At 37.0% G+C, this 9,249-nt stretch overlaps 1 pseudogene; it reads right to left on the bottom strand.

The window, feature by feature from the left end:
* Positions 1 to 5,677: 5,677 nt before the first annotated feature.
* LOC111746303 lies at positions 5,678 to 5,793 on the bottom strand (annotated as a pseudogene).
* Positions 5,794 to 9,249: the final 3,456 nt, after the last annotated feature.

Raw genomic sequence — 9,249 nt, 5'->3', positions numbered from 1 at the left:
CCTACCTAGGTCTAAAAGGGGACTGAGCAGTTCCTGGAACCAGGAAAGAAAGTCTTGTAGAACCAGCAGCCTTGGGAGGAATCATAACTTCCAATTGAGGGCGTAGTGAACCTGAGAGACTCATTAAGTGACAGTCAGGGAATAAATATCCTGCCCTCACTCTCCTCCCTCCCTCTGATGTCTTAGTAGAGTCCCCTGTTAATACAAACAGAAAGCCAGATGGCACAGGAACTGTTGATCTACTCTATAATTCAGCTTCCTGAGATGGAGACTAGGAGGGATAAAGGAAGAGAATAGATCCAGAGGAGCAAACAGGTGATAACTGGCACAGTCATCTCTCGGTGAGTTCCTCCCTGACCACTGTTTTAAACTGTAACCTCACCCTCACCCTCCGAATGTCCTATTTCCATTTTTTGCTTTATCTTTCTCCATAGCACATTTTACTTTCTAACATACTACATATTTTACTTATTTGCTGTCTTTCCCCCTGAGAATGTAAGTTCCACAGGGCAGAGATTTTTATCTGTTTTGTTCACTGTTGTGTCCTCCCACTAGAGATGGTCAATAAAAATTTCTTGAGTGAGTGAATTCACTAAGTCCTGGCTTCTCATGTCCTTCTACATTTTTAAGGGGACATCAAGTATTAGAGGTGAACACTAGGCTAGTGAAGGGTCTGGCCTGCATGTGACATACATGGTTGAAGGGCCTGATCACATTTAACCTGGAAAAGAAATGGCAAAGGATTGCCTTCAAATCTGTAGAGCACTAACCTTTGAAAATTAGCTTTATAAAAGCAGACTTATTCTATTAATATGTTCTATCAGAAGATAGAAAAAAGGGCAGTGGATAAAATATCATTAAGCAAGAAGATTTCAGGTCAATATAATGAAGAATACTTGATTAATTAGAGCTGGCTAGAAATAAGACAAGAAAAATTTTGCCTTGTTCAGAAGTAAATTACCCATCATTGAAAGACCCCTAACAGAACTGAACAGCTACCTTCTAGGATAATGTGGAAGCAATTACAGAATTGGTGAAAAGTTGAACTAAATTTTCCATAGAAGTATACCAAATATGTATTTTGGTTGAATAAATGTTTATATCAATTTGTTTGGCCAACCTCAAGGTCAAAATGGAATATTACCATCATAGCGTGAACTTTCTGGATATCAGAATAAAGCTGCAATTTCATTTTAAAATATTATTTGTATTAAATTATAGTAGTTATTTTTGAAGACTAGCATTATAATATGATCATAAATCATTGCTTAGCATCACAGCTGCTAGATTGCTCTTAGATTGGTCCCTGCACTGCACATTTGTGGTACTAAATGCTCACCTTCATTTGAGGGTGGTAGAGATGCAAAATATGTATGGCTCTTCCAGGACAGGATACTACCATTATGTTACTAATCTTTCCTTCCTCTCTAATAGTAACCAACAAGGTTATCCCTTCTTAATTTTCTTAATTTATCCCCTGTTAGCTCTCTGAACCCAAAGATTCTGTTATTGGTGATGGATGCAATTTCAATGATAATCCCAAACTCCGAAGCCTCATACCTTGACTGAACAAAACACTTCCTGAAGCAGACTTAATTTAGTCACTTTTTAAATTTGTTTCTCTTTCTTTCATGTACTCATTACTTCACACAATCACTTGAGAGGAATTTTTTCCATAAACCTTGGATCTAGTAGCATATCAAAATAGCAAAGTAATTGGTTTTCAGAATAAAAAAGATGTCTCTGTATTATCAGAATGACAGTCTAGTCAGCTGCAGCTGAAGCTAAAAATGAATTCTGCCTCAAGACTGACTGGATAAGGCAGGGCTAACCTCCAGTTAGCCCTGGTTTTCAGGGTGTATTACAGTCCTAAAATTCTGTGATTCTGTTATTTTACAGATAAAGAAACTGAGGTTCTGGCAGGTTAAGTGGTTTAACCAGAAGTAGCACATACAGTTAATGAAAGAGCCAGGCTTAGGTCTTTCATCTGAGTGGCATTTATTCTGTTCCACTGTACATATTCCCAAGGATAAAACTGTTAACTACATTATTAAAATGCCCAATATCATGGATGCAATGTGTCTGGAACTTCATCCTGTAAGTACTTCTCTGTCAAAGCAAGTCTCAAATTATAATCTTTTTTTTTTTTTTGAAGAATTATCAACATCACCTTCTTATTGGGTAGCTAACAGTAAAATTTATAAGTGTAATTATAAAATTGCAAATTTGTGATCCCTTTAGTAAAGGACAGAAGTAACAACCACTATAACTATTAAAGGATATGGGACAGAGATACATGTGAAATAATGTGCACCAGTGTGAATGATACTATTTTGTTAAATTTGTGAATTTCATGTCCACAGTGCCCAAGGTCATAAACTTGAATATTAGGGCACACTGCAAGTTCGCCTTTTGCAAGGAACGTAATAGGCTATCTGACAGATTCAGATTTTGCCGATACCAGAGAGTGAGCAAGAGTGAGAAGTGTCACACTATTTAAAAGGTTATATTTGCTTGGATGATTTTGGGAAGACAGTGCATATAAATCACATTTTTTTCTTTTTCACTCCTCTCCCTTTTCTTACTCCCTGATAAATGAAAATTGCTTTCACGAACTAATTTCATTTAAATTCTGAAATCAGACAACTAACATTTGGAATAGGTCCCATAACAACACTTGAAGATGGAATGTATATGTCACCTATTTGAAACAATATTCTCAATGTTAGTTAAATGAATTGGTTGTATAAGATTTCTTTGAACTATTAACTTAGAGAAGACAACTCAAAGGTAAGGGTCAGTAGATTCAAACTGATAGGGAAGTTACTTCAACAATCTGGAAGGAAACTTAATGAAAAGTTAGTGTTAAATATGTATATCCTATATAAGTAGGTTAGAAATTAATGTTAATTCCACCTAGTGATTATTGTTTATTATAATAGCTTTCTAAATTGTAAAATCGTTCCTAATAAAAATTACATATTTAAATGATTATATTGTTGCAATACACTGGCTTTTGCATACAATTCTTGTTTGATAATCTCAACTACTAAGACATGCCATTTAAGAAAAACCATTTTTATATTTGAGGAAACTTGGAGTTAAAGTTGTATGACTTGCCCAAGATTATGTAGATGAAAATCGCGAATCTGAAGTCTTTGGTATTTTCACAATATCGTTCTTTTTTTTGAAAGAAGATTTTTCCAATTATGTGTTTTAAGGATTGAAGAATGATCATACTTGGTAAAAAAAAAATTCTGGTTTGATTTTATTAATACTAATACGAATTTGTTAATTATATATTTTTTATAAAATATATGTTACATATTTTAATTATTATATATAACTGTTAAATAATTATAAAATTAAATTTTTTCAGCTTTTTCAGAGTTCCACTTAGTCTTACATATCCTAAAGAGAGTTAAAAATAAAAATAAACAACTACCTTTTCCTGAAGTATCTTTCCATCTCCATTGCTGTAACCTACAAATCTCCAGGAGCATTGCCTTTCTCAATAATTTTAGCACTAGCTTTATAACTTTTCTACGGCAGGAACATGCAGATACCTAGGGAATACCTCGACAATATCTTTCTGGCCTTATTGCGTCCCTTCCCAGTCTGAGCCCCATGGATTGCCATTTCAACAGTTCTTTTATGACACCTTTATTTCTTTGGTGCTTATCCATCAGCTCTGGTCACTTCCCTAAGCATGAGCCTCATGTATATCACATCATTTTACTGTCTCTCTCTTCCTAGGATGTTGAACATTTTGAAAGAAGTCTCAAAACCTGTGATTCTGTTATTTTACAGATAAAGAAACTGAGGTTCTGGCAGGTTAAGTGGTTTAACCAGAAGTAGCACATATAGCTAATGAAAGAGCCAGGCTTAGGTCTTTCATCCGAGTGGCATTTATTCTGTTCCATATAGATTTCTACCATCATTCAAACATAAGTTGAGCTCTCTGATGTTCAGTAATCTTTCTGTGCTCAATTAACCACACACACACTACTTACAATGGACATCTTTTACTTTTGCCTGCCCAAATAGTCATTTCCATGTTCTGATAACAGCAATCAATATTCCTTTGGGGAACTCCTACTATCAACCTATATGGTCTGAGTAGGGAGGCTGATTCCCCCCAATACCCACATCCCAACGCATGCACACCCCCCACATACACACAGTTTTATGGGTGAACAGATGACACTTAACCAACCAAACTACTAGTTATCTCTTTCTAGTCACAGTAATTGATGGGAATGGGCATGTGATCCAAGTCTGTATATTGAAACTCAGATGCAGAATTTCGCTGCAGCTAATGGGAAAGAGGTATTCTTTTTCCATTGCGTTTGCTAAGCTGGTTGAATTTAAGCCTGGAGCTGCTGGTGGCCACTCTTGCTGCTATATAGACTGATCTTGCCTGAAAATAAAGCCAACACAGAAAAAATAGAGGCAAAGGATGGAAATACTCAGCTGAGGGAATCATTGGAACACTTTGATCTGAACATGCATAAAACTGTCATAGACTTATTCCTATAAACTAAGGAATATTTTCCTTGAGCCAACTCGAATTGGGTTTCTGTCATTTTGTAATCAGAAAGTGGAGATCCTCTCCTGGCACGTTGTCCAGGTTCTTGATGTCTCGAACAAAGAACTGAGCAAGACACCAAAATACAGTCGAAAAGAAAAGCTTTATTAGAAGGGAAAGTACACCTCCAGTCATGGAAACAGGCCTGAGCAAGAGAAGTGTGGCTCAAAAGGCCTGGTAACAAAGATTTTAGGGTTTTAATCCCTATTTGCTAGTAGTTACTTTTCTTAGAGGAGTGGGCTTCCTTGATTGACAACTAAGACTGACAGGACTCAGTGATTCATCATTTTGCTTTCTGAGCATGTTTGTTCCCCAAATTCAGTCTGTTATAATATTAATGAAGTTCCAGGCATATGCATTATAATGATGTTATAATGAGGCTCAGGTGAGTTGAAGATCATTGGGGTCTTCATTGCTTAGGTGCAAGTGACTGGCTTAAACTGGTACTTAATTCTGCCTACTGGTTTCTTTGTGTGAGTTAAAAAAAAAAAATGCTTTTTGGCTTGCTTAATTGTGGGCGGGTTAGGGTGGACCCTTTCTAGGATAGGATGACCTCAGTGTCTTTGCAGGCAGACCCAAAACCCCCTAACTATCCTGCCTAACAACTCTTTTCTAAGAGCCATGAACCCCCTTATTATTAGTATGGATGTTGAGGGACGGGAGGTCTCTTCTTCTGCATCTGCTTCTTGCTGAGAATGGCCATAGTCCCTGCCTATTGGGGTTTCATAGATCTCTTTCCCTTTCTGCCTCAGTCAAGGTGGGATCTTGGGTTTCTTGCTGAAGCGCCACCTCAGTCCCTAGACAAGGAAAAGAAGATACAAACTTATTATTTAAATCATATCTCTAGTAATTTTTATTATTGATTTGCCTATTAAGTGAGTAAAGGGAAACAGGCTTTGTTAATATATTTCTTAAAGAAGAAAAAAAAGACCTTTGGTCTATGGTCCCTTCCCCTCTCAGACTCTAAAGGCCCTATCTGACTTAACACCATTTCTGCTAACAATGGTCTGGCTGATGACCGTTATTAATAGCCAGAGAATTTGAGTTGCCAGAGCTCAGGCTCTTTTTAAAAAAATTTTTTTTTATTTATGCCTACAGCACCTGGTCTGCCTAGGTGGTCTCCCATCCAAGTACTAACCAGGCCCGACCCTGCTTAGTTTCTGAGATCAGACATCAGGCTTGTTCAGTGTGGCATGGCCATAGACCATGGACTGTGGCTCCACTGGGATATAAACCCAGATATCATTTTAAGCACTGTACATGGATAAAATTATTAAAACCTCATAACCCTGTAACGTTGTTATTATTATCTCCTATTTACAGATGAAGAGACCGAGTAACAGAGAGGTTAAGAAACTTGGCCTAAGGTTTTATCATTTTAAGTAGTAAAGTTGAGAGTCAAGCCAGGGCACTATGGTCCCAAAGCCCCACGCCTAAGCTATTCTCTGTTGCCTCATGAGTCATCAAACCCAGTTGCTTTTCCTCATAGTATCTTTGCAACATTTGACACTATCCGCTTGTTTTTCACACTCTTGTGGAAAGCCTTTGCTTTCCATAATATGGTATTCTTACATTTCTTTCCAATCCTTCTAACAGGAACTCCTTTAGGCTCTCCTTCTGACCTGCCTCCTAAATATAGAATTTTTTAAGGACTCTCTACTCTTCCCCTGGTGATCTAACAATATCAAATATTACTTCTGTACAAACGATGTCATTAACTCAAGCCTTTTGTTTCTAACTGCCTGCCATCTCCAAATCACCTAAATGTCCTCCTTAGACCTCACATGGCATGAGTTGTGGCACAGTGTTCGGTGTGTAGGAAAAAGTTATAATTCTCGCATGATTTATTTCATTCTTGGTCAGAAATTATAACCGAAGCGAGAGGTTATAAAACTCTACTATCAGGTAATACAAATACTGTGGACACTGAGATGCCAATATATTCAGCTGGCCATTGTATCTGGTGAGATCAAAGAGAATATTACTAAACATTTAAATACCAATTACCTAGTAGGTAAAGTCAGTTAGTGTTTATTTAGTATCTTATAATCATGAAGTTGAATTTCTATCTTTTTTCATAAAAAAGTGAAAGACCTTACCTAAAATATTTTAAATCATGTTCTCTATTTGTAATTTTGAGACTCTTTAGGATATTTATTGTAGAAAATTGTGATTCTTCACTTTGGGTTATAAACTTACAGAGGAGGTTATTTTTAGTTCACCAGACTCCTCTCTATGCCTATGGTTCTCAACCTTGATCATATAGTGGAGTCACCTGAGTTCCCACCTCAAGAAATTATGATGCAGTTATACCAGGGTTGACAATGGAGCATGGGTATTTTCATAAGCCCTTCAGGAGATTCCAATGTGCTGCCAAGGTTGAGAACCATTGTTCTGAGGGGTCACCTTTTAGGTTGCTATATAAATGAGGAATATCCAGTTAAATTTTAATCTCTAACAACAAAACATTTTTTAGTATAGTATTTCTATGCTAAAATTTTATGCAAAATTCTCTTTGAACTGAGTATGCTGTGTTCTTATTGCCAAATTTGCCCACCCTACCATTTCTCTTACTTTATTCCATGGCTTCATAGGACGCAGGAGGCTAAATTACATTCCTTAATTAGAAAGTATTAAGACTTTTTGTCTTTTCTTCTTTCAGACCCATTTGTAATAAACCTTATACTTCTAAAAATTCATTTCTTAAAAATAAAAAGCACCGTAAATTCAGTCAGATCTTTGCTTCCACAAGCTGTCCACATTCTTTCTTGTGTTTTCCATGTGGTTCCCTCCAGCAGTGTAAGGTGAAGTCTCCTCAGGGTTTATATTACTCTGACATCTTCCATTTCATCTGACTCCAGCTGGAGAAAATTTTCTGCTTCTGAAAGGATTATGTGATTGCATTGTGTTTACCTGGGTAATCCAGGATAATCTCCCTATTTGGGTTCATAACTCTAATTACATCAGCAAAGTACTGTTTGGTTTTTTTTCACAGGTTCCAGGGATTGAGATGTGGCATCTTTTGAGGACCGCTCTACCAGCCACAGTTGTCTTGGGTGCAACCCTCTCCTCTTCCTTCTATCAGACCCCCTATCTCATCCCTTTATTGTAGTGGAACACACCTGCAGTCTGAGAAATGATACACAAAAAGAATATTTAAAACTTTGCATACCTAAAAAATCTTTTTTTTTGACCTCATAGTTTATTAATTTCTAGATTGGAAATTCTTTCCCTTAGAATTTATTTTCTTTATGTTTCTGTCAAAAAGTCCAACACCATTCTGATTTCTGAATCCTCACAAAAGATTTTTTTTTCTCCCTGGAAGCTATTAAGATCTTCTCTCTAACCCATATGCTTTGAAATTTCCCAATAATACACTTTGGTATAGATAATATTTATTTACTGAGCTGAGAGCTTGTGTCCTATTGCCCTTCAGTTCTGTTATCCTGGTTTTCTTCATTAATTCTTTTATTTGCCTTGTTCACTATTAGATATTTGACCTTTCCTTGTGTAAGAGCCCTGGCTAGAACCTGCAGTACCATGTTGAATAAAAATAATAAGAGCAGACATCCTTGTTTTATTCTTGATCTTAGGTGAAATTATTCATTCATTCTTTCACCAATAAGTATTATGATTTTTTAAAAAAATAAATGTCCTTTATCAGGTTTAGGAATTCCCTTCTATTCCTAGTTTGTTGAGTGTTTTTATCATAATAAAACGTGTTAGATGTTTTCAAGTGCTTTTTCTTGATCTATTGAGGTAATCCTGCGGTTTTTATTCTTCTAAGAGTATACCGATAATTTTTATATCTTAAACCAACCTTGCATTCCTTAGCTAAATGTATCACGGTCATGCTGTAAAATGCTTTTTCTACAATGCTGGATTTGGTTTGCTAGTTTTTTGTTGTGAATTTTTGTATTTATATTCATAAGGTGTATTGGTCTGTAGTTTTCTTTTCCTGAAATGTCTTTGGTTTTGTTATTGATTTCATCAGATTTGCAGGTGGGAAATTGCATACAGCCCTAGTCATGGGACAGGACTCCAAATAAGCCACTTCAAGCAAATTGAAATCTCTGTATAGCAGAAAAGCTATAGTTTTTTTGTGGTTCACCCCAGCCTATTTCCCCTTCCTCAAGCTGACTACTAAAACTTGCTTTTTATATTGCAAAACTTATTTATAGTGTTTTGATCATCTACTTTTATTGCTCTGAATCCAGAGTTTATGACTGCTGACAAGTCAACATTTACTCCAAGCGGCCCCCTGGCTTCCTGAATAAGCGCTTTCATTTATGTCCGATCATCAACTCACCTACCCACTGTAATTTGTCAAGAACGGAGTCAGGAACACTTTAGTGGTTAATTTAGGTTGCACGTAGATGGAACCTTAGACACAAGAAGGTAAGCAACACAGGTAGTGATGTCAGAAGGGAAAACTAAAACCAGATAGTGGTGCTGCCTCAGGAAGAGCCTCAGGCACGGAGCCAGATGCTGTGGACGCCTGTCGATTTTAGCAGGGAATAGCCCCAGCAGGTGGGCTCAGAGCTCAGAACTTCTAAAGGCCACGGGAGATGGCAGGGCAACTTCCGTTGCTCAGGTGATGAGATAACAAGAGAGCACAACTTTCGCATGGGCCGGCGCGGCCGCGCGGCAGGCAGGTCTGC

The sequence above is a fragment of the Pteropus vampyrus genome, unplaced genomic scaffold, assembly GCF_000151845.1.
Source record: "Pteropus vampyrus isolate Shadow unplaced genomic scaffold, Pvam_2.0 Scaffold182, whole genome shotgun sequence".
NCBI lineage: Eukaryota > Metazoa > Chordata > Mammalia > Chiroptera > Pteropodidae > Pteropus > Pteropus vampyrus.
The sequence above is the reverse complement of the archived record's forward strand: the minus strand, read 5'-3'. Positions and strand labels throughout refer to the sequence as shown.